At 44.3% G+C, this 15,885-nt stretch overlaps 1 pseudogene; it reads left to right on the forward strand.

The window, feature by feature from the left end:
• Positions 1 to 329: 329 nt before the first annotated feature.
• LOC139375633 (X-ray repair cross-complementing protein 5-like) lies at positions 330 to 15,243 on the forward strand (annotated as a pseudogene).
• The last annotated feature ends 642 nt before the right edge of the window (positions 15,244 to 15,885 follow it).

Genomic DNA, 15,885 nt, shown 5'->3' on the forward strand with positions numbered 1-15,885 from the left:
TATTACCGAAGGTGGCTCCCCTTCTTGTTCGGGTGGCGCTCGGCGGTCGTCGTCGCCGGTCTACTAGCTGCCACCGTTCGTTTGGTTTTGTCTAATTGTTTTCACCTGTTCATTGTTTGGTTGTTAGGGTGGTGTTATTTCAGTTCGTTTAGCCCGCTTCTGTTTGTGCGGGCTTGTTCTTCTGTATTTGTGAGAGGTGTTAGTGTTTTTGTTGGGTTTTCGCGCTGTCCTGGTATTATTTTTATTACCTAAGGGTACTTATTGTAGTAATAGTTACGCCTGTGTTGGGTATAACTATTTTGTTGTTCTTTTTGATTTTGGACATTAAAGCGTGTTTTTTTTCCCGCATCCTTTGCTCTCTGCGCCTGACTCCACACCCATTCACTCATTGAGCGTTACAACCTGCATCAAGACACAGCGTGTCGTTAGCCATTCTAATCCGAAACACATCCGTAACACCACACACTCGGTCGCAAGGTATGCTTTATTTTTGCTGCAAAGGTTAAAGCAAAATCTATTGTTATTTTATGGCGATAAATGTCTGCTAAACTAGCTAGCCAAAATACACTTACCCACCAGGAAGAAGTTGCGCATTGATTCCCCGAAGTCATCAACCTTCCTTCCAAAACAAATGTCTTCAAACAATACATATGCTATTAGCTAACTAATCAGAGTTCTATAACAACCACAATTTATAACTTTTTTTTCCTCACAAACTTTAATGTCCTCTCCCTGTGTGTCGTGTCATGTCATTTTCAGGGCTCCACCAGAGCCTTCCAGTGTAGCCTAGTTGGGGACAATGGCAGAGTGGAACGCCTACTACCAGAATGAGGATGAATATGTGGACGGGGATGAGTTTGAAGGTAGGACAAACATTGATGGCAATTGAATGGATCAGTACTGAATTGTATGGAGTTTAGTATATGTTGTGATGTAATTGCAATCCCTCTCCCCAGTGGACTATAAGTGCGCAGGGCGTGACAGCCTGGTGTTTCTGGTGGATGCTTCCAAGGAGATGTTCATCAGGGGGGAGAATGGAGAGCCCTCACCATTTGACATGACCATGCAGGTAGATCTGTTTCTCTTGAGTTGTCTCAACCTCTCTACTTTCCCTTACATTTTCCTGTCTTTTCTTCACCACCTTCCCTGCCACTCTCTCTTTCTCTCACTATCTCAGACATGATCAATATTACTGAACTCTCAGAATCATGAAAAGTGACATGGCCCATGGCTCTTTCCTACCCACCCTCTCTTTATCTCTGTTGTCCTGCTTAGCCCCCTGACAGTATTGTATCTTGTTACTCTCCCTCCCCAGTGTGTCCGCAGTGTATACCAGTAAGATCATCAGCAGTGACAAGGACCTGGTGGCTCTAGTGTTCTATGGGACGGAACAGAGCAAGAACCCCAGGAACACTTTCAAGCATGTCTATGTTTACCATGACCTGGACTCACCTGGTATGTCTCCCTGGCTGGCAGTTTCTGTGTATGTTCTGAAAGGGTTTTGGAGTCTTCTGGAAGCCAAATGAACTTTTGTTATTATGCTCTCTGTGTCTCTCCATTTCCAATCTACTTGTCTTTACTCGTCTTCCTTACCTATCTCTGTCTATCCACCTCTTATCTCCCCCACCATCACTCTCATTCCTCTTTTGTCCTCTGTCCAGTTCTGTATTCCTTCATCCATCTCCTTCCATCCCTCCCTCCCTCTCTCCTCTAGGTGCCCGTCGGGTGAAGGATGTGGACGGGCTGCGTGGGGAGAACGGTGCCCAGGTGGCAGATGAGACCGTGGGAAGACCAACCTGGGTGAGGCCCTGTGGTGCTGCTCCAACCTCTACAGCGACGTCAAGTTGCGGCTCTCCTACAAGCGCCTCATGATCTTTACCTGCCGAGACACGCCACACAGGGGCGACTGCGAGCGTGACCGCCAAGCCCGCACCAAGGCCGGTGACCTTAAAGAGACTGGTGGGTCTGGAGAAAGGGGACGGGCAATTCTCAAAGATAGAACACTCATAGTTGTACCTCTATGGCATTTGGCATCCTTGATGTAACTGGGTTGTAGGTGGAGGGTTTTGAAAAGTGGCCTGAAATACATCTTGGTCCTGCAAATGTATAGTTTATCACTAGAAGTGTATGATACATTTCTCACTCACTCACTCACAGGTGTGGTGATAGACCTGATGCATCTGATGAAGCCAGGTGGGTTTGACGTCTCGCTTTTCTTCTGTGACGTGGTGAGCCCCCCTGAGGATGAGTCTGAGCTGGGCCTGCAGATGGAGCCTTGTGGGAAACTGGAGGACCTCTGGAAGAGGGTTCGAGCCAAGGAGATGAAGAAGAGATCCATGGCAAGGTGACAAGTACAGGCTAGCTAGTTTCCCCCACCATTGTATAGGCGGGGCACTGTTCTTATAGGACATGTTTAGATGTTTCAAACGTTTAACATTTCTCTCTACTAAGGGTGTGAACGTTTAACGGAAATTGGGATCGTTAAAATAAAAATCTCTAACTGAAAAACACTGTAGAATAAAAATCACACAAAATTAAATTTGCAGTGAAGTTAACACTACCACTAACAGCTCCCGATCATCATAAAGGGAAAAAGAAAAATGAAACAAATACCTAATGCTTTAACATTTCTAGGGGGGAGAAGCATCTTTCAAATGATTTGCCATGGATATAAAGCGCTCCGCACGTCATTGTCAGCAGCATATCACCCTGCATACCACTGCTGGCTTGCTTCTGAAGCTAAGCAGGGTTGGTACTGGTCAGTTCCTGGATGGGAGACCAGATGCTGCTGGAAGTGGTGTTGGAGGGCCAGTAGGAGGCACTCTTTCCTCTGGTCTAAAAAAATATCCCAATGCCCCAGGGCCGTGATTGGGGACAATGCCCTGTGTAGGGTGCCGTCTTTCGGATGGGATGTTAAACGGGTGTCCTGACTCCATGAGGTCATTAAAGATCCCATGGCACTTATCGTAAGAGTAGGGGTGTTAACCCCGGTGTCCTGGCTAAATTCCCAATCTGTCCCTCAAACCATCACGGTCACCTAATAATCCCCAGTTCACAATTGGCTCATTCATCCCCCTCCTCTCCCCTGTAACTATTCCCCAGGTCGTTGCTGCAAATGAGAACATGTTCTCAGTCAACTTACCTGGTAAAATAACAAATAAATTGTCAGTTGGAAAAATGTCAGTGAGACAGCGAAGTGACAGCAGCGAAGTCCTGTATGGCAATACTTTGAAAAGTTAAATGAGAAGGTGGTGAAATGCGAACTGTGAGGTGGAATTGCGCTACAGTAGCAGTACAGATTCAACGCTTAGCCATCTGAATGGGTCTCACGGTTCCTCCCTAACCGCTGCAACAGCGCAGACATCCAACAACAGACAGGTTGGCTCTTCACGTGAAAGAAGTGCGATATGGGACGGCGTGAGAAACTCACACGCTGATTACAGAAATTATTGCAGTTGATATGCAGCCATTGTCAATGGTAGAGGATGTCGGCTTCAGTGTCCTGATGGTATTTCTAGGACCAGTCTACAAGATTTCATGTCGAAAAACCATTGACAGCCCGGATGGAGAAATTGTACAATGATTCCTCTGCGAGTACAGAGCTCGAGCTCTCAAACACCATACGTGGCGTTAGCAGATTGTTGGACTTCTATGAACACGCTGTCATACATAATTTCAACGAGCCATCACATTGACGAGAAGTGACACATTTAATTCCCATGTACTGGCCTCGGAGAACATGGAGGAGAGGCACACGGCAGAGAACCTAAAAACGTAATTAACTACCATAGTTGCTGAGTGATTGGGGGACAGCAGTAAAGCGAGCGCCATCTGGTAGCCAGGACTGCTGTAGATTGAACTGCATTGCCCACTAGCGGTCACACACAGGACCATATCTGCATTGTGAATTCACATGTCGTTTTATTTTTTGTTATAAAAAATAAAATAAACATTTAAATGGTAAGAACATTTTTACATTTGTCACATGCCTACTGAATAGGGCCCTGGTTGCTAATGAGTCTTCTCTCCTCTGAGTCTCAGGTTGAATCTGTGTCTGGGTGAAGGGATGAACGTGGCGGTGGGTGTGTACATCACGGTCCGACAGACCAAGAAGCCTAATGCCGTCAAGCTCTACAGAGACAACAACGAGCCCGTCCACACCAAGACACGCCTTTACCACACACAGACAGGCAGCCTGCTGCTCCCCAGTGACACCAAGAGGGCTCAGGTAACTTGTTAGAATCTCAAAGTATAGCAATTATCGAAAGTGTATCAAAGAAAGTATAAATTCATACTTCTCATGCTGTTAGGGTCATTTCAGTCTAGAAGTGGTTGTGTGTGTTTGTCTGTGTAGGTGTATGCAGGCAGGCAGATAATGATGGAGAAAGATGAGGTGGATGTGATAAAGAAGTTTTCTGACCCGGGTCTGGAGCTGATTGGGTTCAAGCCCATGGAGCGTCTCAAACTGCACCACCACCTCAGATCTGCTCTCTTCATCTACCCAGAGGAGGAGACGGTCACAGGTGTGTTTGTGTGCGTCCGTCCTTAAACACTGAACCTGTCATTATGATGGGAAGAGAGACTGACAATTTAATACATAACTGCCTGTCAAAATGTTATCTGGGGATTGTCAACTGATGTTTGCCCTCTTGAGTTCCATTATCTTTTGAGTTCCAACTTGAACCCCTTTCTCTCTCTGTCCTGTTTTTCCATCCCAGGGAGTGCCTGTGTGTTTACAGCATTGCTGCGCAGGTGTAGTGAGAGGAACGTGTTCGCTCTGTGTAAATACACACGAATCCGTAACTCTTCCCCACGCTTCTTAGCCCTGGTGCCCCAGAGAGAGGAGCTAGATGAGGGCCAGGCCCAGATTGAGGCTCCAGGTAGAGTCATTGGGTCCCACCCCAAAGAATATCGCACAATTAATATAATTTTAAACTTTCAGACTTATTATAGTGATGTGTATTCTCAGGCTTCCATGGCATCTTCCTGCCCTACGCAGATGACATCCGTAACCTGGACGCTCCTCAGCTCCCCACCGCCTCCGACGCCCAGGTGGACAAGATGAAGGAGATAGTACACAAGTTACCCTTCAAATACAGGTTCGGCCCTTTCATTACAGTGAAAATAAAAACATCACAGCTGTCTGCACAAATTGTTTCCATACCAGGATTTGCATTTTGAAAAAAGTAAAAGCACAAAACATAAGTGTCATTAATGTCCTATGACATGAATGAGTTGAAATTCCCACTTACTCCTGTGTTGTCTGTGTACAGTGCATTCAGAAAGTATTCAGACCCCTTGACTTTTCCCACATTGTTACCTACAGCCTTATTCTAAAATTGATGAGAAAAAAACAATTTAATCAATCTACACACAATACTGTGAACTTTTTTTTTTTTTTTTTTTGTGCAAATGTATGGTTAACATAAGTATTCTGACCCTCTACTCAGTACTTTGTTGAAGCACCTTTGGCAGCGATTACAGCCTTGAGTCTTCTTGGGTATGACGCTACAATCTTGGCACAACTGTATTTGGGGTGTTTCTCCCATTCTTCTCTGCAGATCCTCTCAAGTTCTGTCAGGTTGGATGGTGAGTGTCGCTGCACATCTATTTTCAGGTCTCTCCAGATATGTTCGATCGGGTTTCAAGTCCGGGCTCTGGCTGGGCCACTCAAGGACATTCAGAGACTTGTCCTGAAGCCACTCCTCCATTGTCTTGGCTGTGTGCTTAGGGTCGTTGTTCTGTTGGAAGGTGAACCTTCGCCACAGTCTGAGAACCTGCTCCAGAGTGCTCAGGACTTCAGTAAGGATCTCTCTCTACTTAGCTCCGTTAATCTTTCCCTGAATCCTGACTAGTCTCCCTGGCCCTGCCGCTGAAGAACATCCCCACAGCATGATGCTGCCACCACCATGCTTCACCATAGGTATGGTGCCAGATTTCCTCCAGATGTGACGCTTAGCATTCAGGCCAAAGAGTTCAATCTTGGTTTCATCAGACCAGAGAATCTTGTTTCTCATGGTCTGAGAGTCCTTTGGGTGCCTTTTGGCAAAACTCCAAGCGGGCTGTCATGTGCCTTTTACTGAAGAGTGGCTTCCGTCTGGCTACTCTACCATAATGGCCTGATTGGTGGAGTGCTGCAGAGGTGGTTGATCCTCTGGAAGTTTCTCCCATCTCCACAGAGGAACTCTGGAGCTCTGTCAGAGTCACCGTCAGGTTCTTTGGCACCTCCCTGACCAAGGCCCTTCTCCCCTGATTGCTCAGTTTAGCAGGGCGGCCATCTCTAGGAAGAGTCTTGGTGGTTCCAAACTACTTCTAAGAATGATGGAGGTCACTGTGTTCTTGGGGACCTTCAATGCTGCAGACGTTTTTTGGTACCCTTCCCCAGATCTGTGCTTCGACACAATCCTGTCTTGCAGCTCTACGGACAATTCCTTCGACCTCATGGTTTGGTTTTTGCTCCGACATGCACTGTCAACTGTGGAACCTTGTTTAGACAGGTGTGCCTGTCCAATCAAATTAATTTAGCAGCACAGGTGGACTCCAATCAAGTTGTAGAAACATCCCAAGGAGGAAAAAAAACATTCAAGATGGCGAACTGAACACAGCAGTGCAGATCACCTCAAGATAAAAACGTAATATTCAATATCTGAAAGTTAGACCAAATATTAGCACTTCACATACTGGTGGGTAATAACCTTCAATCTGGATAACACAAAACAAATCATAAGGCTAGAAAAAGGTATCAAAAAATATTACGAAAACAAGCAACATCCAAACATGATGGAGAGTAGGAGAACCAATCTCTAAAAGAAAATGCGGTGACTCTGACTTAGGCTTTACACCACCGGGAATGGAAAGGGTGGAAACCGATTTGTTAAAATCGATAAGACAAACTGGGCATACTTTAATTAGTCAGTAAAGATTGAAAGGAGTTGAAGGTGAGCCTTGAGATGAGTGATGAAAAAACTGTGACAATGGAGAAAGATACAAACAAGCTAAAAGGGACATCTTTCTGATGACATACAGACGAGATCCATGAGAGAGAATGTGGTACTTACTTCCAAGAGAAAGAAGAAATTCCTGATCCTTCAGATCCCACACGAAGCTGTCGACAAAATCCAACTCGAATGTGTACACCGTTTCGGCCAGAGATATGAGCACCCAATCTTGGCCAAATTGATCTTTTTAATGGATTTTTTTTTTTTACCCCTTTTTCTCCCCAAATGGTAGTAGTTAGTCTTGTCTCATCGCTGTAACTCCCGTAGGGACTTGGGAGAGGCGAAGGTCGAGAGCCATGCGTCCTCCGAAACACAACCCAACCAAGCCGCACTGCTTTTTGACACAATGCACATCCAACCATCCACCAGCCGCACCAATGTGTCGGAAGAATCACCGTACACCTTCTTTCTCTCCACAGGAGTCGCTAGTGCATGATGAGACGAGGATCTCTGCCGGCCAAACCCTCCCTCAACCCGAACGATGCTGGGCCAATTGTGCGCCGCCCCATGGGCCTCCCGGGCGCGGCCGGCTGCAACAAAGCCTGGACTCGAACCCAGAATCTCTGGTGGCACAGCTAGCACTGCGATGCAGTGCCTTAGACCACTGCGCCACCCAGGAGGCCTAAATGTATTTTCTTTAAAGATAAAATAAAGGTTAAAAGCCTGGATAAAACACTTGCTGGCACGAAAATGGCTATGAATGATTAGTTCCCGAAGGAAAAAAAACAGAACGGCCCAAAGTTCTGTACCCAATCTTGGAGGAGAATATATTAAAAAGGAAACGTGTAGCTCTCATAGCCGATAAACTGTATATTGATAACCAAATGTTCCGAGACACAAAGGCTAGTCTAAGTGTTACAAAGTTCCCATAGAGGAGTCGAATAATGCAACACCCAATACTAGCCATGGTAGTAGGAATTGTAATAAAAAATATATAGAAAAGCAATCAAATGCAACAATTGTTAAAGAAATAAACTACTACACTATACCATTCTAAATGTTGGAAAATAATTTGTATTAGACTTTCCATTTGTAGCATTTCATGAATTGATAAATCAGCATTAGAAGAAAGGATAATTAGCAAAATAATACAAATTCAAATATAAGGAACTGGAACACAAGTACTCAATCAACATCTTAGAGATAAAACCCCAGAGGACGCAGTATGTGAGGATGTATTGTGGTGGTGGGGGGGGGTGTGTGTGTGTGTGTGTGTGTGTGTGTGTTTTGGTGTGTGGAGTTAAGGGGGTGAAAAAGGATAATGGTTGCAAATCCTAGAGCCATGTGTGTTTGTGAGCAGGGGTTGTGAGAGCTTTCAATTTTGTGCAGATATGGGATACACAGTACCAGTCAAAAGTTTGGAGACACCTACTCATTCCAGGATTTTACTTTCTTAACTTTCTTTTACTATTTTCTACATTGAAGACATCAACACTATGAAATAACACATGGAATCATGTAGTAACCAAAAAAATGTTAAACAGATATATTTGAGATTTTTCAAAATAGCCACCCTTTGCCTTGACAGCTTTGCACACTCTTGGCATTCTCTCAATCAGCTTCATGAGGTAGTCACCTGGAATGCATTTCAATTAACAGGGGTACCTTGTTAATTTGTGGAATGTCTTACCTTATTAATGTGTTTGAGCCAATCAGTTGTGTTGTGACAAGGTAGGGGTGGTATACAGAAGATAGCCCTATTTGGTAAAAGACCAAGTCCATATTATGGCAAGAACAGCTCAAACAAGCAAAGAGAAATGACAGTCCATCATTACTTGACATGAACAATTTCAAGAACTTTGAAAGTTTCTTCAAGTGCAGTCGTATAAACCATGAAACTGGCTCTCATGAGGACTGCCAATAATAATAAGAGACTTGCTTGGGCCAAGAAAAACGAGCAATGGACTTTAGACCGGTGGACATCTGAGTCCAAATTTGCGATTTTTGGTTCCAACCACCATGTCTTTGTGCGACGCAGAGTAGGTGAACGGATGATCTCCGCATGTGTGGTTCCCACCGTGAAGCATGAAGGAGCAGGTTTGATGGTGTGGGGGTACTTTGCTTAACCAGTATGGCTACCACAGCATTCTGCAGCGATATGCCTCCCATCTGGTTTACGCTTAGTGGGACTATCATATGTTTTTTAACAGGACAATGACCCAACACTCTTCCAAGAAGGAGAGTGATGGAATGCTGCATCAGATGACCTGGCCTCCACAATCATCTGACCTCAACCCAATTGAGATGGTTTGGGATGAGTTGGACCGTGGAGTGAAGAAAAAGCAGCCAACAAGTGCTCAGCATATGTGGGAACTCCTTCAAGACTGTTGGAAAAGCATTACAGGTGAAGCTGGTTGAGAGTGCCAAGAATGTGTGTTTTACTTTGAAGAATCTCAAATATAAAATATATTTTGATTTAACTTTTTTTTTGGGGGGGGGGGGGTTACGACATGATTCCTTCCATATGTGTCATTTCATAGTTTTGTCTTCACTATTATTCTACAATGTAAAATAAAGAAAAACCCTTGAATGAGTAAGTGTGTAAAAACATTTTACTGGTGCTGTATATATTATCTGCAATATTAAAGCTGATCTACCCCGAAAATATTTTTTTAAACATCTCAAGGATGATCAATGGAAACAGGATGCACCTGAGCTCAATTTCAAATCCCATAGCAAAGGGTCTGAATACTTATGTGAATACGGTATTTCTATTTTTTAAAATATTTTATTTTACTTGCATACATTTCTAAAAACCTGTTTTTTACTTTGTCATTATGGGGTATTGTATGTATATTGATGAGGGGAGGGAAATTCTTTAATCCATTTTAGATAATAAGGCTGTAATGTAACAAAATGTGGAAAAGGGGAAGGGGTCTGAATACTTTCCGAAAACACTGTATTGCTCTTCCTGTGCTGCAGGAGTGATGCTTTTGAGAACCCAGTCCTCCAGCAGCACTACAGGTACCTGGAAGCCTTGGCACTAGATCCCATGGCCCCGGAACACATAGAGGAACACATAGAGGACCACTCCGGTAAGACCCAAATGGTGACCACCATTTGTCTCATGCAGCGCGACAGATCTCCTTTGCATAGAGTTGATCAGGCTGTTGATTGGTCTGTGGAATGTTGTCCCACTCTTCAATGGCTGTGTGGAGTTGCTAGATGTTGGTGGGAACTGGAACACGCTGTCGTAGACGTCGATCCAGAGCATCCCTCACATGTTCAGTGGTTGACATGTCTGGTGAGTATGCAGGCCATACTCACTGTGGGATGCTGGAAGAACTAGGACACTTTCAGCTTCCAGGAATTGTATACAGATCCTTGCGACATGGGGTTGTGCATTATCATGCTGAAACATGAGGTGATGGTGGCGGAGGAATGGCACAACAATGGGCCTCGGGATCTTGTCACGGTGTCTCTGTGCGCTCAATTAAATGCAATTGAATTTGTTGTCCGTAGCTTATGCCTTCCCATACCATATAACCCCACCGCCACCATGGGGCACTCTGGTCACAATGTTGACATCAGCAAACCTCTCGCCCACACTACACCATACTCGCTGTCTGCCATCTGCCCGGTGAAGTTGAAACCGGAATTAATCTGTGAAGAGCACACTTCTCCAGCGTGCCCGTGGACATCGAAGGTGAGCATTTTCCCACTGAAGTCATTTACAACGCCGAACTGTAGTCAGGTCAAGACCTGGGTGAGGACAACGAGCATGCAGATGAGCTTCCCTGAGATGGTTTCTGACAGTTTATGCAGAAATTCTTCTTGTGCAAACAGTTTCATCAGCTGTCCAGGTGGCTGGTCTGAGATGATCCTGCAGGTGAAGAAGCCGGATGTGGAGGTCCTGGGCTGGCGTGGTTACACGTGGTCTGCAGTTGTGAGGCCAGTTCGTCGTACTGCCGAATTCTCAAACGATGTTGGCTTATGGTAGAGAAATTAACATTAAATTCTCTGGCAACAGCTCTGGTGGAAATTATTGAGTGATGACAAGTGCATGCTCCCTCAACATCTGTGGAATTGTATTGTGTGACAAAACTGCACATTTTAGTGGCCTTTTATTGTTTCCAGCACAGGGTGCACCTGTGTAATGATCATGCTGTTTAATCAGCTTCTTGATATGCCACACCTGTCAGGTGGATGGATTTTCTTGGCAAAGGAGACATGCACCCTAACAGGGATGTCAAAGCAATTTGTACACCAAATTTGAGAAATACACTTTTTGTGCATATGGAGAATTTATGTGATCTTTTATTTCAGCTCATGAAACATGGGACCAACACTTTACATGTTGTGTTTTATATTTTTGTTCAGTGTAGTTGGAAGAGTTGCAGAGTTAATTTTAAATAATGCCTTTGCTGATTAGATGCTTTTTTCATTAATTAGGCTATTTTCTGTTGAACCATGTACTAGAAACTCATGGACAATATGGACTCTGATATAATAAATTAACACTATACACAGTGTAAAAAAACATGAACACCTGCTCTTTCCATGACATGGACTGACTAGGTGAATCTAGGTGAAAGCTATTGTCCCTTATTGATGTCACAATAGCTTTCACCTAGATTCACCTAGTCAATCCACTTCAATCAGTGTAGATGAAGGGGAGGAAACGGGTTAAAGAATATATTTATTTTTTAATAAAAATTGTATTTTTATTTTTTAATTTGACCCCTTTCTCCCCAATTTCGTGGTAATTACTAACAATCTTGTCTCATCGCTACAACTCCCGTACAGGCTCGGGAGAGATGAAGGTCGAAATCATGCGTCCTCCGAAACACAACCCAAACAAGCCGTACTGCTTCTTAACACAGCGCGCATCCAACCCGGAAGCCAGCCTCAGAGGAGGAAACACTGTGCACTGTGCACCTTGGTTAGTGTGCACTGCGCCCTGCCTGCCACAGGAGTCGTTGATGCACGATGAGACAAGGATATCCCTACCGGCCAAACCCTCCCTAACCCGGACGATGCTAGGCGCCCCACGGACCTCCCGGTCGCGGCCGGCTGCGACAGAACCTGGGCGCGAACCCAGAGTCTCTGGCACAGCTAGCGCTGCGATGCAGTGCTAGGCGCCCCACGGACTTCCCGGTCGCGGCCGGCTGCGACAGAACCTGGGCGCGAACCCAGAGTCTCTGGTGGCACAGCTAGCGCTGCGATGCAGTGCCCAAGACAACTGTGTCACCCGGGAGGCGGTAAAGAAGAATTTTTAAGCCTTGAGACATGGATTGGGTATGTGCCATTCAGTGTGAATGGGCAAGACGAGATGTTTGAGTGCCTTTGAATGGGGTATGGTAATATGTACCAGGCGCACAGGTTTGTGTCAAGAACTGCAACGCTGCTGCAACGCTGCTGGACGTCCAGCCAATTTGACACAACTGTGGGAAGCATTGGAATCAACATGCGCCAGCATCCCTGTGGAATGCTTTCAACACCTTGTAGAGTCCATGTCTCGACGAACTGAAGCTGTTCCGAGTGTTTTGTACACTCAGTGTATATGAATACATTTTGTAACAGGTATTTAAGTATAAATTACCAAAGTTACGATAGCTTGCCATAGATTTTCTGATAATTACTGAAGATGCCGTTAAGTTTGGTAAATTTTGCCACACCTTAGTTGTGGTGTCAACAAATTGCATATCTGCACTGGACATCTTCATAGGTTTGGAAACTCAGAAATAAACAGCACAACGTAACAACACAGTAACCGGTAACCGGTATGATAGTGGCACTCTCGGATTGTTAAAAAAGAAACAGCATTGGCCCATCTCTCACTCACCATATATACAGTACCAGTCAAAAGTTTGGACACCTACTCATTCCAGGGTTTTTCTTTATTTTTACTATTTTCTACATTGTAGAATAATTGTGAAGACATCAAACTATTAAGTAACATATATGGAATCCTGGAGTAACCAAAAGAGTGTTAAACAAATCAAAATATATTTGAGATTCTTCAAAGCAGCCACCCTTTGCCTTGATGACAACTTTGCACACTCTTGGAATTCTCTTAACCAGCTTCATGAAGTAGTCACCTGGAATACATTTCAATGAACAGGTGTGCCTTGTTAATTTGTGGAATTTCTTTCTTCCTTTATGCGTTTGAGCCAATCAGTTGTGTTGTGACAAGGTAGGGGTGGTATACAGAAGATAGCCCTATTTGGCAAAAGACCAAGTCCATGTTATGGCAAGAACAGCTCAAACAAGCAAAGAGAAATGACAGTCCATTACTTTAAGACATGAAGGTCAGTCCAGAAAATGTGCAGTCACAAAAACCATCAAGTGCTGTGATGAAACAGACATACCTTATGTAAATAAGTATTCACACCCTTTGCTATGAGACTCGAAATTGAACTCTGTTGCATGCTGTTTCCAATTATCATCTTTGAGCTGTTTCTACAACTTGATTGGAATCCACCTGTGGTAAACTCAATTGATTGGACATGATTTGGAAAGGCACATACCTGTCTAAGGTCCCACAGTTGACAGTGCATGTCGGAGCCAAAACCAATCCATGAGCTCGAAGGAATTGTCCGTAGTGCTCCGAGACAGGATTGTGTTGAGGCACAGATCTGGGGAAGGGTACCAAAACATTTCTGCATCATTGAAGGTCCCCAAGAACACTGGCCTCCATTCTTAAATGGACGAAGTTTGGAACCACCAAGACTCTCCCTAGAGCTGGCCGCCCGGCCAAACTGAGCAGTAGAAGGGCCTTGGTTAGGGAGGTGACCAAGAACCCGATGGGTCACTCTGATAGAGCTCCAGAGTTCCTCTGTGGAGATGAAAGAACCTTCCAGAAGGACAACCATCTCTGCAGCACTCCACAAATCAGGCCTTTATGGTAGTGGCCAGACAGAAGTCACTCTTCAGTAAAAGGCACAGCCGCTTGGAGTTTGCCAAAAGACACCTTAAGGACTCGCAGACTATGAGAAACAAGAACTCATGACTGGAGGAAACCTGGTACCTTCCATACAGTGAAGCATGGTGGTGGCGGCATCACGCTGTGGGGATGTTTTTCAGCGGAAGGGACTGGGAAAATAGTTGGGATCGAGGGAAAGATGAACGGAGCAAAGTACAGAGAAATCCTTGATGAAACCTGCTCCAGAGCGCTCAGGACCTCAGACAGGGGCAAAGGTTCACCTTCCAACAGGACAATGACCCTAAGCACACGGCCAAGACAACGCAGGATTGTCTACATGACAAGTTTCTGAATGTCCTTGAGTGGCCCAGCCAGAGCCCGGACTTGAACCGGATCAGACATCTCTAGAAACACCTGAAAATGGCTATGCAGCAACACCTATCCAACCTAATAGAGCCTCAGAGGATCTGCAGAGAAGAAAAGGAGAAACTCCCCAAATACAGGTGTGCCAAGCTTGTAGCGTCATACCCAAGAAGACTCGTGGCTGTAATCGTTGCAAAAGGTGCTCCAACAAAGTACTGAGTAAAAGTGTCTGAATACTTGTGTAAATGAATTTATGTATTTATAAATTAACATTTCTAAACCTGTTTTTGCTTTGTCATTATGGGGTATTGTTTGTACATTGATGTGGGGAAAAAACAATTCAATTAATGTTAGAATAATTCTGTAACTTTACAAAATGTGGAAAAATGAACGGGATCTGAATACTTTCCGAAGGAACTGTATGCGCCTTTGGTGCTACCTATACACAAATACTGAAGACAATCTTTTGGCAGTGTTCACTCACTTTTTCTTGGCCATTCTTTATCCTCTCTCACTACCTCCCTCTCCTTCAGTGCCCAAGGTGAAGATGATTGACCAGTGTCTTGGTTCCCTGGCTCAGGAGTTTAAAGATCTGGTGTACCCTGCTGACCTAGAGGGCACCCAAATGCAAACCAGGTGAGAAATCTATAATCTACATTTCTGAGATATTGTTCACTTGCTATGTGTTCCATTGGAGAGATTTACACTTGCGTCTGGCAAATTGGGTAAAGAACAGTATAGTTGCTGGCAGCAGGAGCTGTCTCACTGTCGATATACTGCAACAAATATTGTAACATCCTGGCCCTGTGTGTGTTCAGCTGAGGAAGCAGGCGGATCAGAGAAGAAGCCTAAGGTGGAGATGTCTGAGGACGAGTTGAGGGCTCGTGTACAGAAAGGCACCCTGGTAAGCTGACGGTGCCTGCGCTAAAGGACGCATGTAAGCAGTTTGGGGTGAAGGTCACAGGGACCAAGAAACGGGAGCTAATAGACACCTTGAAGGCACAGCTCGCAAAATGAGGCATAGATGTCAATATATGTTTCTGTCGATTTTTCTGGTCAGAAGTGCTTGGTAGCAGGATTATTGATACGTTTTTGCTTTGGGGTTCCATTTTAAGGGTTCTAGCCAGAGATATCAAGTTTTTCATTTATGTTGCTTATTTTTACATGTTTTAATCTTTGTAATAAAAAAATAAAGGGCAATTTCTTCAAGTTTGTCTGCAGTTTTTTCACATATTTCCTAGCCTCTGTAGCCAGTACTTTGTTTTGTGTTTACTCTCTCCTACATATTTATTTTGACAGTGAAGTTAACTTTTAATTTGGCTCTACTCCAGCATTTTGGTTTTAAGATCAAATGTTTTATGTGACAGTACAGAACGTCACCTTTTTATTTAAGGGTATTTTCATACATATATTTTACCGTTTAGAAATGAATGTTGCACTTTATGTATCTAGTCCCTAATTTAAAAGTGTCATACAGTGCATTCTGCGAAAGTATTCAGACCCTTTGACTTTTTCCACCTATTGTTGCATTACAGCCTTATTAAAAAATGTATTAAATTGTTTTTTTTCCTCATCAATCTACACACAATACCCCATAATGACAAAGCAAAGTGATGGCGGCTGATGAATGGCACGATAATGGGCCTCAGGATCTTGTCA

The sequence above is a fragment of the Oncorhynchus clarkii genome, chromosome 20 (assembly GCF_045791955.1).
Source record: "Oncorhynchus clarkii lewisi isolate Uvic-CL-2024 chromosome 20, UVic_Ocla_1.0, whole genome shotgun sequence".
NCBI lineage: Eukaryota > Metazoa > Chordata > Actinopteri > Salmoniformes > Salmonidae > Oncorhynchus > Oncorhynchus clarkii.